General features: G+C 43.4%; 1 long non-coding RNA gene across 1 annotated transcript; it reads left to right on the top strand.

The window, feature by feature from the left end:
- The first annotated feature begins 616 nt into the window (after nt 1-616).
- Nucleotides 617-15327, top strand: LOC119871545. The gene is made up of 3 exons (XR_005358504.1): nt 617-690; nt 11103-11182; nt 14065-15327. It is a non-coding gene; the product is annotated as an uncharacterized LOC119871545 (long non-coding RNA).
- Nucleotides 15328-18273: the final 2946 nt, after the last annotated feature.

Below are 18273 nucleotides of genomic sequence, written 5' to 3'. Positions count from 1 at the left end.
CCCAGCGGTTTAGCACTGCCTTCAACCCGGGGTGTGATCCTGGAGATCCGGGATCGAGTCTCATGTCGGGCTCCCTGCGTGGAGCCTGCTTCTCCCTCTGCCTGTGTCTCTGCCTCTCTCTCTCTCTCTCTCTCCCCGTGTCTGTCATGAATAAATGAATAAAATATTTAAAAACAAAAGTAGATACTTAATAACTAATTTCTGATATGACTGTAGTTGATCTGGATCATTATTTCTCTAAAAAGTTTGTGTAATGAACTGCACATATAATATCAGAATTAGGGAACCTGATTTTGAGCTTAACCCTGTTAACTTCATTTCTTCTGGCCCTCATCTTTAAAATGAGAGGTTTAGGCCAGATAATTTTCAGAGTTCTTGCTTTGATGCTCTTAACTTCTAAGATTGTTTAGTGCCTAAAATGAGAATGCTGAGTTGTTTTCACAGTTCCTCAAAGAAATTATCTTCGCTCGAAGGAAACAAAATGTGCTCTTTCAGGTGACAAATGTTTCAGGAGATGATGGTATGTTGGCTGCCCTGACCTGTCTGGTCTTGCCCTGACCAGGCAGCATGCTATCGACATCTGCAAATCAGGGAGCAGGAAAACTGGTCAGATGTACTAGGGTGACAGCAGGTGACATGGGAGCAAATGAAGGGCCTGAAGAGAAACTGAACATGCTATCTCAAAGAGAGGTGAGTGAACTGGAATTTCCAAGCCTTGAGGAAAGAGAAGAGATATCAGTAAGTGAAATTAAAACAAACAAACACAAAGTCTTGGGGCAAGGGGAGAATTTGGTTAAGAAAATCTACTTTTCGGGGATCCCTGGGTGGCGCAGCGGTTTGGCGTCTGCCTTTGGCCCAGGGCGCGATCCTGGAGACCCGGGCTCGAATCCCACGTCGGGCTCCCGGTGCATGGAGCCTGCTTCTCCCTCTGCCTGTGTCTCTGCCTCTCTCTCTCTCTCTCTCTGTGTGCGTGACTATCATAAATAAATAAAAATTAAAAAAAAAAAGAAAAGAAAATCTACTTTTCTATTAATGGGAAAATAGTGCATGTAATACTTTCACAAGTATTGGGAGCTTGGTATGTTTTGAAAAGAGTTATTTAACTTTTGGGTATCAGGAAAACGAGTTTTTCTTAAAGTCCATTGCTGGCAACAGGCAAGCCTCATAATATTGGCACAGAGCATTAACTGTACACCTTATTAACAGTGAGGTGAATAAGTTTGAATAAAGTTTTAGAGATATTTTTAAAAAGGTAAAATCCACTTTTCTAATTGCTAAAGAATCTACTTTTAATTTAGATGAGTTTTAGGCTTACCAAAAACTTCAAACATTGTACAAAGAGCCCTCCTATACCCCACCTAGATTCCTCTATTATTAATGGCCTACATTTGTCCCAACTAATAAATAAATATTGATATGTTATCATGAACTAATTTAGATTTCCTCAGCTTTTCTTTTTCTGTTCATCACCCCATCCATGCTACCACATTACGTTATTATGTTGCCTTAAGCTGTGACAGTTTCTCAGACTTTCCCTGTTTTGTGTTTTTATTTTAAATATTTTTTCTTTCAGTTTAATAAAGATTATAATTGATATACAACACTGTATAAGTTTAAGGTGTATAGAATAATAACTTGACTTACATATATCATGAAAAGAAGACCGTAAGTTAATATCATCATCTCGTAGAGATATCAGAAAGAAGGAAAGGAAGAAAGGAAGAAAGAAAGAAAAAGAAAGAAAGAAAAGGGAAAAAAAGAAAGAACAGGGAAAAAAGAAAAGAAACTTTTTTTTTTCCTTTTGAGGAGACCCTTTAGGATCTAGTCTCTCAGCAGGTTTCAAACCACATGGCAGTGTTAACTATAGGCACCATGCCGTACCCTCCATCCCTAGTACTTCTTTATCTTATAACTAAAAGTTTGTACCTTTGGCATCTTCATCCAATTCTCCTCCCCTCAGACCTTCCCTGTTTTTGATAACCCTGACAGTTTTGAGAAATGCTGGTCAGCTATTTTATAGAATGCCCCTCCATTGGAGTTTGATGTTTTTGCCATGGTTAGACTGGGGTTGTGGGTTTTGGGAAGAGGACCAGAGGCTAAGGTGCCTTTCTCATCATATCACACCTAGGTCGCACACTCTGAGCCTGACTTACTGCTGGGAATGTTGGCCTCAGTCACATGGCTGAGGTGGTGTTTCTCCACTGCTAAGTTACTCTTTGCCCCCGTCCCCATACTATATACTCCTTTGAAAGGAAGTCACTTTGCACAGCCTACTCCTGGGGTGATATTTCTCTGCTTTTATTTTTTCTCATCCTGCAGATTTATCTTCCTTTTTCTAACAGCCTCTTTGTCATCCTGGCCCCATTACCTTTTTTTCTTCTCCTCTAGCCTTTGACGTAGTTGCATTTCCCCTGTGACAGATGAATCCCTCTCAAAAAGCATTTCTTTCTCTCTACCTCCCTTCCACCAGAAATATGATGTATTAGTCAGCTACTGCTATATAACAAAATCACTCTAAAACTCAGTGATTTACAACAGCAATCATTTATTTGTTCACATGTCCACCTGCTAATCAGCGGTTAGCTGATTCAGGCAGGGTCAGAAGAGAAGCTCCATTCAAGCTGTGGCTCTGGCCAGCTCAGATCTCTTCTCTGTGTGTTTTCATTCTGGGGCCCAGATTGGAGGGAGAAGCTACCTAGAGTGGAGAATTCTTCTCCAATTACTGAGTGCATGAGGCCCAGCCTCACCCACAAGCACTTTTTAAGCTCCTAGTTGTGTCACATCTGCTAACTTGCCAATGTAAGTCATGGGGTCAAGTCCAAGGTCAAGAGGAAGGGAAATACACTCTGCTTTTGTGGCAGGAAAGGCAAAGTCACACGTGGGGCTGCAGAGAGAGACAAAGAATTGGGGCCAATAATTCAGTATATCATGGATGACCGTAGTAGGCTTCGATTTCAGTGAATTGCCACTACAGCTGACAACACAGGAAAGCCGGTACCAGTTATTGTCATGGATCTTCAGCTATGGCTTTGGGGAGAGCTTGGTGAAAAAGTGGAAGCAGAGGGAAAACAGACAAAAACAAAAACATTACAAGCTCCCTTATCTCAAAGAGCTGTTTGCTGTACTTTATCCTTTGCTATTATGTTCATTCTTTCTAACTCTTTCCATTCAGGTCTTCTTGGATTTTTTTTTTCTTTTTAGATTTCATTTATTTATTCACAAGAGAGGCAGAGACATAGGCAGAGGGAGAAGCAGGCTCCCTGCAGGGAGCCTGATGCAGGACTCGATTTCAGGATCCTGGGATCACACCCTGAGCCGAAGGCAGACGCGCAACTGCTGAGCCACCCAGGTGTCCCTTCTTGAATGGTCTTGATAAAGAAAGGGCAAAGGGAGAGTAGACTGTGACATTTTCTTTAATTTTTTAAAATTTATTTATTTATGATAGTCACAGAGAGAGAGAGAGAGGCAGAGACACAGGCAGAGGGAGAAGCAGGCTCCATGCACCGGGAGCCCGACGTGGGATTCGAGCCCGGGTCTCCAGGATCGCGTCCTGGGCCAAAGGCAGGTGCCAAACCGCTGCGCCACCCAGGGATTCCGACTGTGACATTTTCTAAACTTATTTCCAGCCCCATACAATTGGTGAAACAGAAGCAATTTTCCTGCTGTGGAGCAAATAATGTGTGTGCCTAAAAGATGAGGATGCATTATTTTGATGCTCAATTGAGATATGGTGTAATTGCACCAACCTAATGGTCAGGTTTTACTCTTCTTCAGTGTGACCCCCGCCGGGCCCCAGGTATTATCCCACCTGTGCTCAGGGACAGGCGATCCGTGTACTTTTGCTCTGGCCTTATTCCTGCTGCCCTTTGCTGCCACAGCTACCAATGACCCCATGAAGTTGTTGCTCTGAGAGGCATAGACATCCTCTGTTCTATTGGTGACAGCCCCCAGTGTCACCACTCGAGTCTCGTGAGGACACTGCTCTCCCCTCAGCTCTTCTTTCTGGAGCACAAAGCTGACCCTTCCCAGCTCTCCACAGCAGAACTGACTCCAGGTTGGAACTGCCTAACAGGAGCTCAACTGTTAAGAATCCGAGGGCAAAAGTGGAGCTGGGGGAAATGCCTTCACCTCAGAGGTTTTTCTTATTTTAAACAAACCAGAATACACTTTTCCTCAAAATACAACTGATAGTTACTGGGCACCTCTTATGTATCAAGCACTGTGTTTTACGGTAAATCCTCGCAACAGTCTTTTTTTTTTTTTGAATGATTTAAAACAACACAAATGTATTACCTTAGAGTTCTGTAGCTCAGAGGTCTGAAATGAGTGTCCCTGAACTAAAATCAAGGTGTCTCCGGGACTGTATTCCTTCTGGAGATGATCCATTTCCTTGTCCTTTCCAGCTTCCAGAGGCTTCCCACATGCATGAGCTCACAGCCCTCCTCCCTCCAGCCTCTCAGCCAGCAAGAGTGGGTCGGGTTTTGTCATAGCACATCACAGTTCTTCTCTGAGACAGACTGTTCTTTGGGTGTCACATCTCCTTCTCTGGCTGCACAATCTTTTGAGATAGGTTTTCTTATCTCCATTTACAGATAAACAACCCAACATTCTGTATAAGGACTGCAACCAAGGTCTGCTCAGAACAATTCAGTGCTTTCTCTAACACATAATGCAACACAAACAAACAAACAAACAAACAAACCAAAGATTAACAGTAGCTCTTAAAAAATAATACTCATTTTAAAATTTAATTCAACTTACAGTAATAAATTGAATGTGACATAGTTTTTAAATATCCCATAGTATTTCAGGAACGTTTAGTTTATTTTATTATTTTTTTTTTTTTTTAGGAACGTTTAGTTTATAAAAGATTCACATACAGTTTCTAAGTTGCATGTGTATGTTTTAAATAGCAATTTTTAACTCCATAAAAACTCATGCAAGATTATTAAAACTAATATTTTATTGGAATTATTTACATAACAGTTATTATGAGCATATTAGTTCCAGACTGTATATTTTCTGTGTCTTCACTGCCTGTAATTTCTCAGTCTGAAATATGAGAAAATTGGCCTGATTTAGGGATTTGGTTTGGAACTAGAAATGCTGAGTTTCCTCTTTTATCCCTAAAAAGAAACTTGAGCCCATTTTGGAGTGAGGAGCTAATTCTAACATTAAAAAATGCTGTGGTTGTGTTCAGGGCAAACCCAGTTGAAATAAGCCTTGTCCAGACACGTCCTCTCAGAGAATCAGTCTTGGAATTGTCACCTGTGATCCATAGGATTCAAATATCTGAAATACAGTATCTTCTATAATCAGTAAGATTTGCTCCACTGGTGTGAGATGTAAATACAATTAGATTTCTTTTATTTTTCCAATCAACTGATTGCAAATTAATTTTATTCACAACTAGAGCATTTCCTTCTCAAGACCTCTCTATCTCTTCCACCTGAATCGTCTGAGAATTCAGTGCAAAGCAGAGCACTCCTGCTTTCCAAACACCAGGTAGAGAGAGAGATTGGAGGCTACCAGCACCGATGCTGTGCTTGCTACCATAAGGTGTTGTTACTATATTCCGGATCTTGTATCCTTTATTAACAAGTTGGGCAGATATTCACGAAGCACCACCTATGTACCAGACAGTGGGCTACGCATCAAGAGTGTAGCTGGGAACTCACTAGACTTGGCTTCTGCCCTCATGAGCCTTTCCCAGTACTATGGAGTCCAGAGGATTACCAGCCCAGACACACAGACCAGCTTATGGAAATGCTCCGTGCTTTGGTTCCAGAGTTATGGCTCTCCTGGGTCACAACCAGGCTCAGACACTAACACTTAGTGGCAGGGCCTTGAGAGCTTTGGCTCTCAACCACACACTGAGGTAGAAAGAATCCACCTCCACACCAGACACCGAGTCTCTGTTATCAAACCTGAGTCATTAGCTAAAAAGAACCCTGCCCTTCAGATGAGTTTCTTTTAGTAGCAGTTGGTGCCTTGCCTGACAGTGGGTTTTGGCAGGTTACTCTGACAGTTTTTCCTGACTCCCATTTTGGCAGTTCAGGTTAGGGTGTTGATCCCTCTTCCCAGATGCTCTGACCTCCTTGTGCCAACTGTATACTTCTTCCCCAGCGTGTCAGAAAGGGAGGGAGCGAGATCTTACTGTGACCTTTGCCTTCACCCTCTGATCTTACATTTATGCAGCAAATGGAAGCCACTCAGGAAACCCCTCACAGAACAACTGAGACCAGCGAATCACCTTGCAAGGTGACTCCATTCCTGCCTAGAAAAAAAGAGGCTGAGATCACTGAAACCGTAACAGCATGGCATTCTCCAGAGAATTCTTAGACTTTATTTGCTTAATAAACATTGAGATTTTTTGTTACTGAGATTTAATTGACATATAACATTGTATTCGTGTCAGATGCACAACATAATAATTTGATAGATGTATATATTGCAAAATGATCACCACAACACTCACCACACCAAACATGTTACAATTTTTTTCCTTGTAACTAGAATCTTTAAGATCTACTTTCTTAGCAACTTTCAAATGCACAGTACAGTATTAACTATAGCCACCATGCTGTATGTTATATCACCGTGACTTTATTTTATAACTCGAATTCATACTTTTGGCTCCCTTCGCTCATTTCACTCATCCCCCACCCCTGTCTCTGGCAACCACGGTCTTTCTCTAAATCCTTGAGTTTGGGGTTATTTATATTCCACATACAAGTAAGATCGTATGTGATTCTTTTTTAATTAGAGCAACATGGGACAAAGTGATGCCTTGGGGGTAGGGGTAGGAGGAGAGAAAGAAATAACAGTTTTCCATAAAAGCAAAATGTCTCTGTGTGTGTCATGTAGAATGTTATGTATAAATACAAAATATTTTATATATTTATGCTATTGCATGTTTTATTTATGAAATTTTGGTTGCCTGTCTGCTAACCCATAAAGTGCAGAAATGGGCATTTCTGACGTCTCTCACACAAATGTTCAAGTCACTAACCAAAACTGACAATGAAGTGAATTGAAGTTAGGCAAAAAGCTAAGCCTGTCAGCTTGCTGCTCACCAGTGTCTGTGATACTGATTCCTTTGCATTGAATCCTGTTCCTTCATCAATATGCTTGTGAGATGTGTCCATATTATTGCATGAATTATAGGTTGTCCTTTCTCATTGATGGATAGTATTTCATTTTATGAATGTTACATTCTAAATCTTTCCATCCTACTGTTGATGGGCACTTAGGTAGTTTCCCATTTTCCGGCTGCTGTGAGCATTTTTTACGTGTGTTTCGATGAATATATTCACTTAACTGGATATCACTTAAGTGTAGGATTTGGGGGCATAGTATAGGTATATAGTTAGTAGATACTTCCAGACAGTTTTCCAAAATGATTTTATTGATTTTCACCCCCTTGAGCACACAGAAGAGTTTTGATGGCTCCGCATCCTTGTCAACACTTGGTACTTTCATCTTTTTAATTTAGCCATTCTGGTAGGTCCAGAACAACTCTGAACGTAGAGAATCAAACAGGGACTCAGCTGTTTTCTTCACCCTTTATAATTCCCAAGGCCTCCATCATCCCATTCTCTTCCCAAACCTAGATTTTCTTGCAGATCGTACAATCTGCCTACACTGTGATCTGAGTTTAGCAAAATCAATCCATCAGAAACTCTTTCTTCTGCCCTCCCTCCTCTACAAAGAAGGTTCTTTAACTCACTGACACAGATCATTATGCTCTGGGAGAAAGATGAATAAAAATGGAGATCAAGTCCATTTTAAGGATAGGAAGGTGTCAGAGCTATAGGGAAGAGTTAAAGAATATGAATAAGAAAAGCTTGAGGGGTGTCTGGGTGGCTTAGTCAGTTAAGCATCCAACTCTTGATTTTGGCTCAGGTCGTGATCTCAAGGTTGTGTGATAGAGCCCCATGTCTGGGTCTGTGCTTAGCTAGGAGTCTGCTTGAGATTCTCTCCCTTTCCCTCTCCCACGTGCATGCTCGTGCAATCTCCTTCTCTCAATAAATAAATAAATCTTAAAAAAGAAAAGAAAAGAAAATCTTGAGAACATTAGAGCCCAGTCCCACTGGGTTTATTTAGTGTACTCTCCCAGGCCAGGTCTTGGTAAAATTTAACCCTTGGTACCCTCTCACTCTTCAGTAGAGGGTGGTTAGAGGAGGGCATGACCATTCTGTGGTGTCTTATTTTCATTGTAATTGGCCAAATGAGAGGTCACTTGCCTATATAAATTTTATCGGTAAATATTTACTGAGTGCCTACTAGGCGCTAAACCCTGGAATGAAGAAAGGGGTTATTTACTTGTTCAGTGATTAATGCAGAGATAGAATGACAACAAGATAGAAAAGCTACAATATGCCAATTAATCAAATTATCTGTCAGTGATTTATGAGAAAGAGTATAATCACAGCATTTAGGGTATGTTGTAATGAATTTGGAGTTCTCTAAAAGTTTACCAGAGGGAAAACATGTGTTTTTTAAAATGCTTTATCGGGACACCTGGCTGTCTCAGCTGGTAGAGCACACGACTCTTGTTCTCAGGGTTATAAGTTTGAGCCCCATGTTGGGTGTAGAGATTACTAAAATAAAATAAAATCTTTGAAAAGAAAAAGTGCTGCGGTTGTCAAAAGAGCATCAAATTGGTTATATAAATTGTGAAAACATATGCCATAGTTCTATTTGTTCTGTAATAACATAAAAATCCAGATCTTACAAGGTGTACTAATGCCAGGTCACCTTTACCCGCCTTCCCACATTTGCTAGTCAAGTTTCTTGGTATGATGAGTGGAAGCATTCTAGATTATCTTCTAGCCAACCCAATTTGGACTGGAATACTTGGTGGATGTTTAATGGTTCATATTAAATGTTCATATTTCTATAAAATGGAAGATCCTCTTCAACTTAGATTAGACTGAAAGCTGCAGTAGTCTTCCCATCAAAAGGGGTAAATAAAAAACTTACCCACCCCCTCAGAGTGACCAGAACACAGAGGCAGCAAAGAGAAAGCTATTGTCTATGCTGATAGAAAGGCCTTTGCCAAATTTTAGGTATTTGGAGACAGAGACATTGCAGACGCTTTGCATATTAAAGGACACAACTCTCTCCAGCAAAAAAAAAAAAAAAAAAAGGAAAAGAACCCTATTATTTGAAAAACTTAGAATTTTGAGCAGCTTCAAATGCACAAACGTAGAATTCTCTGCAACTAGGAGGAGGAACCCTGATATCTTCAGCGAGGGACTGACAAAAATGAGAAGAGCAGAGACAATCTGGATGCCTGGCTACACCTGGGGAAGAAGTAAAATAGTGATGCCATATGAATACTATACAAAGTAGTTGTATTTCATCAGATTCCAGTTGCCTGAAGAGTGAGTTATATGCATAGTTCATTGTTAGAGAAGGGTATTACATACACTCTAACACACTACTTGGCCCAGCAGAGAAAAAAACTTACATAGTCAGGATGGTTCACATGCTGTTTATTGATTGTGCTAATTTTTGATTGCTACATAACAAAGTACCATATACTTAGCTTAAAACAATACCTCTTTGTTAGCTTACTGTCCTTAAGTCAGAAGCCTAGACATGTCATGACTGGGTTCTCTGCTTAGGGTTTCATAAGGCTGAAATCAAGATATTGGCTGGGCCATATTCCCTCTGGAGGCTCCATGATAGAATCTGCTCCAAGCTCATTCTTGTTCCTGGCTAAATTCAGTTCCTTCTGGTTGTAGGACTAAGGTCCTTGTTTCCTTGGTAACTCAATTGGAAGCTGCCCTCAGCTGACTTGTATTGGGGAGCAAGAATTCATGTCCTCTCGAAGGTCCTTCTAGCTGGATGAAGAATCAAATTGGCATGAGACATATTAGCAAGAAAATATCAAATTTAATAAGCATATGTAAGGGAATCTACATAGACATGGGAATTCCAAAGTTGGTCAGGCAAAATGAGGTCTATATGGCCTTCTGAACTAAGGAGAAGGGGTTAGGTGTCTGGGATTTCAAAAGAAAGGAATGCATTTCACAGGGTGATAAGAAGAGCAAGGTCTGGGAATTAGATATTTGCCCTACCATACAGATGGGTCACTCAGGTAGAATTTCTCTCTGTTAATAACACTTATTCTAACCCAATTTAGATTCTTCTATGTAGTTAAGGTAGGGGCAAAAATTTCTCTTGAGCCCTCAGGGTCTCAAGCGCCTTCAGGTCAAAATAATTCACATTCCAAAGTGGCACATTGGTGGCAGAGGGTGCTGTCCTGAAACCCTTCACTTGCCCCAAAGTCAGCAATGGCATGTTGAATCCTTATGTTTTGTATATGTGTTACCAAAGCAAGTATGAATCCTTAGGTTTGAATCTCTCTTGACTACCTGGTCTGTGACTTCTAGACCCAGACTTTTTTTTTTTTAAGATTTTATTTATTTATTCATTAGAGACACACAGAGAGAGGCAAAGACATAGGCAGAGGCAAAAGCAGGCTCCCTGCAAGGATCCCAATGCGGTACTCAATCCCAGGACTCTGGGATCATGACCTGAGCCAAAGCCACTCAACCACTGAGCCACCCAGGCATCCCTAGACCCAGACTCAAAGAGCTCCTGTGATTACGTCACACCCATGCAGGTAATCTCCCTATCTTAAGGTCAATTGATTTGTGTGACCTTAACTACATCTGAAAAATACCTTGACTACAACACCTCAATTAGTGTTTGAGAGAAGGCAGGAAATTGGTGTGTGTGTGTGTGTGTGTGTGTGTGTGTATGGGGGGGGGGGGTCCTTTAGAATTTTTCCAACTATGCTGGTTTTCAATTTTTGAGTCTACCTTAGATTCTAGATCAGTGATTCTCAACTGGAGTAGGGGTGATTTTGCACCCCTCCCTTAAGGAACATTTGGTAACATCTGGAGTCCTTTTTAGGATATGATCTTGTGAGGAGAGGCCAGAGACACTGCTAATCCACCTACAATGTCCCCATTGTAGAGAGAGTCCCCAGAATAATTATCCAGCCCAAGTAGTCAGTAGTGCCAGGGTGGAGAAACCGCACTTTAATGAAAGCATGAAAGAAAATTCTTATTCCTCTTATTCTACAGAATCATCGTTATCACCCTCTGCCATGTAAATCTAAAAGTATAGCTGATGTGACACAGATGGAAGATAAAGAAGATAGAAGGTAAAGAGTCTAGAGTGTTACCTATATCTCCCATTCAGAGGAAACTTAAATTCTACACTCCATAGGCTAATGGATGGTATGTCATGGATATATTAATCAAAGTTACAAAGATAAATAATAGTAATAAAACTCAAGATGGAGAGGGAGAAGGGAAGGGGAATTGGGAGTAGGAAGGAGACAATAGACATAGCTTAAAACTGATAAACAAAAATAATATTTTCAGCATTTCATTTAAAATTATAGAGGTAACCACTGATGGGTTACCCTAAAATGTGTCAGGTTGACATACTGAATATTTTAAGCTGAAGGACTTTTAGAAAACGGGACAAGCAAGAAGGTCACTCTGACCTTCCATCTTTCTCTTTGAAACAGGTCATAAAACAGTTAGGAGACGAACACTTAAATAACTGTGTATGTTTTTCTTCTGTTAATGCCTTTGTCAGCTTAATTTTCAGACCCATTTAGGGACCCTAAGAGGATTGAGAAAAACTTCTCTTCCTGTGTAACACCAGAACTAAAACTTTTGAAGAGGTTAAAAGAGGTTGCATCAAAGAAGTAGGTCTGGGAATAGGGATGATACAGTGAGAGAATGTTTTTAATTATAAATTCTGCTGTAGTTTTGATTTTTTTTACTACCTACTTGCATTACTTTATAAAAATATAACCTTAAAAAACTTAGGGGGTTAACCCAGGTGATCTATTCATTTGGGAAAGGTAACAGTATTGGTGACACAATAATGTTTTAGTAAGTGTGATATCCCATGAAATAGAATTTAAGAAGCTGCTCTCCCAGGTACATGGTCCTCATACAAAATTTCACTTACTCGCATTGTAGTAAAATTTTATTTTATTATTATTTTTTTAATTGTATTTTAAAAAATACAGTATATTAACCTACTGTCATTACGGCTGCCCCCCAAATTGTGTAGAATTATGGACCTGTGCTGGAAAGAGAACAAAATTTAAAATAGTTCAAGTTGTTGGTTGAGTCTTAGAGATGAATTTTGAAGAAATTTTTGTTGACTATATTCCCTATGTTGTACTTTTCATCTTCACAACTTCTTTATTTTATAACTGGAAATTTTACCTCTTAACCAATGTTTTTATTTTATCTTTTCAGTAATGTTTATTATTATGATTAATTTAAAAACTTGTGATTGATTTTCAAGTTACTCTTAAATTACTTTGTATTTGATGCTTTCTCCAATTTTAAAAACCTGTAATTTGATGACACTGGGTGGTATTACTACAAGATTAAAAAGGAGTATTTATTGCTATAGTCTGAATGTTCATGTCCCCCTACAGCCCATGTGTTGAAATCTAAACCCCTGAAGTGTATGGTATTCCTGAGTGGGGCCTTTAGGGGGTGCTTAGGTCATGATACTTGAACCCTTATGAATGGGACTCATGCAAAATAAAGGAAGTTCCAGAGAGTTTCCTGGTCCTTTCCACCTTGTTAGGACACAGGGAAAAGTCAGCAGTCTACAACCTGCAAAGCGGGCTCTCACCAGACACCAAATCTGCCGATGATCCAGGACTTCCCAGACTCAGGAACCATGAGAAACAAATGTTCGTTGTTTACAAGCTCCCCAGTCTCTGGCATTTTCTTATAGCAGACTGAACAGGGTAACACATTTAGGAACCATGCCCCTTAGGATCACCTATATTATATTTAAAAAGCATGATGGGTTTGAATGTGTGGAGGTCGAGAAAAATTAAGGCCATTCCACCTCAAGTTTAGCATTAGCACAAGTACAGCCATCTTAGGCCTCTGGGAATAAGAGCTGAACTTTACAGGAAAAACTGCAGAATGTCCTAGGCAGGGAATCCCATATCAGATCTTAAGAAACTCTCCCACCCTTTCCCCCATATTGGAATGGAAAAAATTCCTCCACCCCTTCTGAAAATCCCCTAGACCAGCCCATAAAAAACCCAGCTGTAACCCACTTCGGGGTCCAAGTCCCTGCTCCGCTGTGTTGGGTATACTTGGACCCAAGCTCGAGCTTGCAAATAAACCCTCGTGCGCTTGCATCGGCGTCAGCTCCTTGGTGGTTTCTCGGATTCACAATCTTGGGCACAAATTTGGGGGCTCGTCTGGGATCCGAGAGACCTCCAGGACCTCCATCTGGAGGGTTTCACGCGTGGTGAGTGCACTCAGCTTTTTCCACCTTTTGTGCGCATATTCTCTGAGAGCTCTAAACTGTACTTTTACCTGTAGGAATTCCAATCTGTATTGGGTCTACATTGGCTTAGGCAGATGCGCTGGTGGGCCACCGACCGGGGTCTTGGGAGACGTCCCTTGTCCCCACCTAGAGGACAGGGTCCTCGTCTGTAAGGAGGACGGAAGCCCTCATCTGTGAGGGGGACGAGGTCCTCATCTGTAAGGAGGACGGGGGTCCTCATCTGTGAGGGGGATGGAGGTCCTCATCTGTGAGGGGGATGGAGGTCCTCATCTGTAAGGGAGACGGGGTCCTCATCTGTAAGGAGGACGGGGGTCCTCATCTGTAAGGGGGACGGGGTCCTCATCTGTGAGGGGGACGGAGGTCCTCATCTGTGAGGGGGATGGAGGTCCTCATCTGTAAGGGGGACGGGGTCCTCATCTGTAAGGCGGATGGGGTCCTCTCTGTGAGGAGGGCCGGCCGCCAGCCCTTCAGGTAACTTTCTGTTTTGTCTCCGCGGCCGCACTGGAACGTTTGCGTTACCGGGTTCTTGTTACCTGTTTTGTGCACTGGTCGGTGTTACTGTGTCCATTGTTAACTGTTTGTGCGTTTGACTGTGTTATTTGTTAACTGTCATAACTATCTGTGCCTTGGTGTGGACGGGGGACATAATGGGACAGATGCAAACCACACCCCTGTCCCTTATGCTCTCACACTTCTCAGATGTGAAGAAAAGGGCTCATAATCTGAGCACAGACATACGGAAAGAGAAATTTCAGATTTACTGCATATAGAATGGCCAGCCTTTGACGTGGGATGGCCCCAAGAAGGAACTTTGCACCTACCTATTATCTTATCTTATCTGAAGGCCGTGATCTTCAGGGACAAACTGGACGGCCACCCTGACCAGGTGCCCTACATCCTGGCCTGGCAGGACATGATCGAGAATCCCCCTCCTTGGATAAAACTATTTTTACCCCCCAACGCAGGACCTACCAAGATTCTAGCCCCGCGGAAAGGCCGAGAAGGAGACGGACCCTAAGACAAAAGTGCCTCTTTATCCAGTTTTACAGGATTTCTCTCCAGAGGACCTGATCCTCCTGCCCGACCTACTGGGCACCCCCTCGCCCTTCGACCCCCCATCAGAGGCACCGGGGTCTGCAGAAGGGGCGCCCCCCACCCTGACGACGGAGTCCCTGTGCGCGGGCCAACAGCGCGGATGCGCGGAGGGACCCACGGGGCGGCCCCACCCCGGATCGCGGGCGGCTGACTCCACCGCCTTTGCTCTCCGCCGTGGGACCCCCCAACAAGACTGGCGGACAGCTAATGTTGGACTGGCCATTCTCCACCAGTGCTTTATATAATCGGAAAACCCAAAATGCAAAGTTCTCTGATAATCCGAGAGATCTAATCGGGCTTTTAGATACTGTTCTCTTTACCCACCAGCCTACTTGGGAGGACAGCGACAGCTCTGCAGGTTCTCTGCACCACCGAAGAGAGGGAACGAATTCAGGTGGAAGCCTGGAAGTCTGTCCTGGGAGAGGACAGACAGCCGACTCAAAACCCACTCCTCATGAATGCTGCCTTCCCCTTATCCCGCCCCACCTGGGACCACAACTCGGCTGTAGGTAAGGAGAGACTCCGGGTCCACCGCCAGACTCTAGGCGCAGGTCTCCAGGCTGCTGCGCGCAAGCCCACCAATCTGGCCAAGGTCTATGATGTAAGACAGGGCAAGGATGAGAGTCCAGCAGCCTTCTTAGAGAGAGTCATAGAGGCTTTTAGGCAGTGCACACCAATGAACCCAGAAGCCCCGGAAACCAAGGCCGCAATTATCATGGCCTTTGTTAACCAGGCTGCTCTGAACATTAAAAAGAAATTGCAAAGAGTAGAGACACTAGGATAGAAGAGCTTGCAGGACTTAGTAATAGTAGCAGAAAGAGTCTATAATAATAGAGAAAGTCTGGAAGAGCAGCAAACCAAACTAAGTGACCGACAGACCCGAAACCTGGCCAAGATCCTGCTGGCCACAACCATGGATGACCCACGAGAAAGACGGAGGCACCTCAAGAAGCTGGCTTTAGGGACAGGTAAGGAGGATGGCCCTGGTCCCCATCGGGAGTGCCCTAAACTGAACGAAAACCAACGTGCCCTGGCAGCCCTGGTGGCGCAGCGGTTTAGCGCCGCCTGCAGCCCGGGGTGTGATCCTGGGGACCCTGGATCAAGTCCCACATTAGGCTCTCTGTATGATGCCTGCTTCTCCCTCTGCCTGTGTCTCTGCCTCTCTCGCGCTCTCTCTGAATAAATAAATCTTTAAAAAAAAAAAAAAATCAATGTGCCCATTGCAAGGAAGGGGGCCACTGGGTGAAAGACTGTCTTAACAAAAGACCTAAGGCCCCTGCCAAGATCTTGGAGTTGGAGGACCTGGACAACTAGGGGAGTCGGGGTTTGGGACCCCTCCCTGAGCCCAGGGTAACTCTCAGAGTATAGGGGCAACCCGTTGAATTCCTAGTGGACACTGGGGCACAACACTTGGTTTTATTACAACCCCAAGGGAAATTGGCAAGCAAGACTTCATGGATGCAAGGGGCCACGGGCACCGAACAGTACTCATGGACTACCCGAAGAACTGCGGATCTCGGCATAGGCCGGGTATCCCACTCCTTCATGGTCATCCCTGAGCGTCCCTACCCGTTGTTAGGTCGGGATTTGCTCACCTAGATGGGGGCACAAATTCGCTTCCACCCCGAAGGAGCAAAAATCCTAAACAAGGAGGGGCACCCAATTCAGGTGCTTGTCCTGAGTTTAGAAGACAAATAGCAAGAAGAGGGCAGCCCCGGTGGCGCAGTGGTTTAGCACCGCCTGCAGCCCAGGGCATGATCCTGGAGACCGGGGATCGAGTCCCACGTTGGGCTCCCTGCATGGTGCCTGCTTCTCCCTCTGCCTGTGTCTCTGCCTTTCTCTCTGTCTCTGTGTCTCTCATGAATAAATAAGTAAAATCTTAAAAAAAAAAAAAAAAAAAGAAGACAAATAGCAAGAATACCACCAATTACTTAACACTGCCCCCTCCAGATTCCCCCACCAGTGTCTCAGATAAAAATTGAGGATGGGGAGCAAATTGATTGACTTTAAATGGATCCAGATGGGACATAGTAAATAGGTCTTGAAAATTATCACTACTAAACCTGAAACTTTTATTCTATTGAGGTTTACTGAAGGTCACATAAGCTATGTTATCTTTTTGCAATTTGTTAGTAAAAAAAAAATGGCTAAAATGATGGTTGTCTGTTTCCAAGTTCTCATAAGTAATTGTTAAGATACCTTTCAAAGTCCTTGGTAACCTGAAACCTTAGTTACACTTTGATGATAAATGGAATTAAATTCATCGGACATCTAGGTCTTTTCCAAACAGAAAAAGTGCTGAAATGTTGATTTGAATCTGTTGGTGAACATGCTTTGTACTTAACTGTTTCATAAATTTGCTGTCTAAAGAGTTCTGGTGGGATCCCTGGGTGGCGCAGCGGTTTGGCGCCTGCCTTTGGCCCAGGGCCTGATCCTGGAGACCCGGGATCGAATCCCACGTCGGGCTCCCGGTGCATGGAGCCTGCTTCTCCCTCTGCCTGTGGCTCTGCCTCTCTCTCTCTCTCTCTCTGTGTGTGACTATCATAAATAAATAAAAATTTAAAAAAATTAAAAAAAAAATAAAGAGTTCTGGTGTTCAAAAAAAAAAAAAAAAGAGTTCTGGTGTTCAAAAATTGGTTACTCCTTAGTTTTCACTGGAGACCAAGGTTCCTAAGAATGGAAAAACTCTGCTAAAATAAGACTGATGACTGATAAAGAAAGCAACTCTGTATGTAGAAAAGGAGATACGTAAGAAAAATGGAAGGAACGGGAATAATTTTTGTTCAAGGTAAAAGAAAGTAATTTTGTCCCAAATGAGACTGACTGGAAAATTCTGAATGCAGAGAAAGGTGTAAAAGTTTCGTGAAGGGAAATCCTTGGAAAGGAATTTTAGATGTGGTCAGGACAGACTAAGATTGAAGTAAATGGATTTTAAAGTACAAGAGTGTAAGATTAAAAGTCTACTTTCTGTTCAAAAGTTTCCTTGATTTGTTGGTCTGCTCTTGATAAGAGCAGCAGTTTTGTCCAAGAAGGAGTCAGAGATGCGGGGGCAGCTGTAACCACGGAGACGGAGACCGTCTGGGCAGAGCCACTGGCAGCCGGAACGTCGGCTCAACGGGCAGAACTGATCGCCCTGGCCAAGCGCTGACCATGGGGGAAGGTGAACGAATCAACATCCACCCCGACAGCAGGTCCGCCTTCTCCACCGCTCACCTCCGCGGAGCCCCTTACAGAGAGAGAGGGCTCCTGACAGCAGAGGGAAAGACTGTTAAAAACAGAACGGAGATTCTTGAAGCCCTGAGGGCCCTCTGGCTGCCCGAGGCCCAGGCCATCACCCACTGTCCGGGGCACCAGAGAGCAGACACACCAGTAGCCAGGGGAACCCGGCGAGCAGACTCAGAAGCTAAGGAGGTGGCCCTTACGGTGACCCAGGTCTTAGCAACCACACTACCTGATCCGGGGGCACCAACCCTGCCTGGCACCCCCAACTGTACTGATGCTGGCTTACACTGGATCAAACGCTTGCCTGTGACCCAGTGCTTGCGTGGCTGGTGGAGGGCCGCAGACTCCAGCATCACCCTGCCAGAGGAACTGGGACGGCGAGTCCTATCCAGAACGCATCGGAGCACTCACATGGGGACAAGGAAGATGGAAGACCTCATACGACATGCAAAGATCACTATGAAAGACTCTCGAGCAAAGAGCTGCCACGCATGCCAGTTAACTAATGCCACCGCCCATGGATCTAACACGGGCACCTGGCTCCGAGGGGACCGCCCAGGAGCCTACTGGGAAGTGGAGTTCACTGAGGTA

This window comes from Canis lupus, chromosome 4 (genome assembly GCF_011100685.1).
Source record: "Canis lupus familiaris isolate Mischka breed German Shepherd chromosome 4, alternate assembly UU_Cfam_GSD_1.0, whole genome shotgun sequence".
NCBI classification, from domain to species: Eukaryota; Metazoa; Chordata; class Mammalia; order Carnivora; family Canidae; genus Canis; species Canis lupus.
Note: the sequence above shows the minus strand (reverse complement) of the source record. Positions and strands in the feature narration are given on the sequence as shown.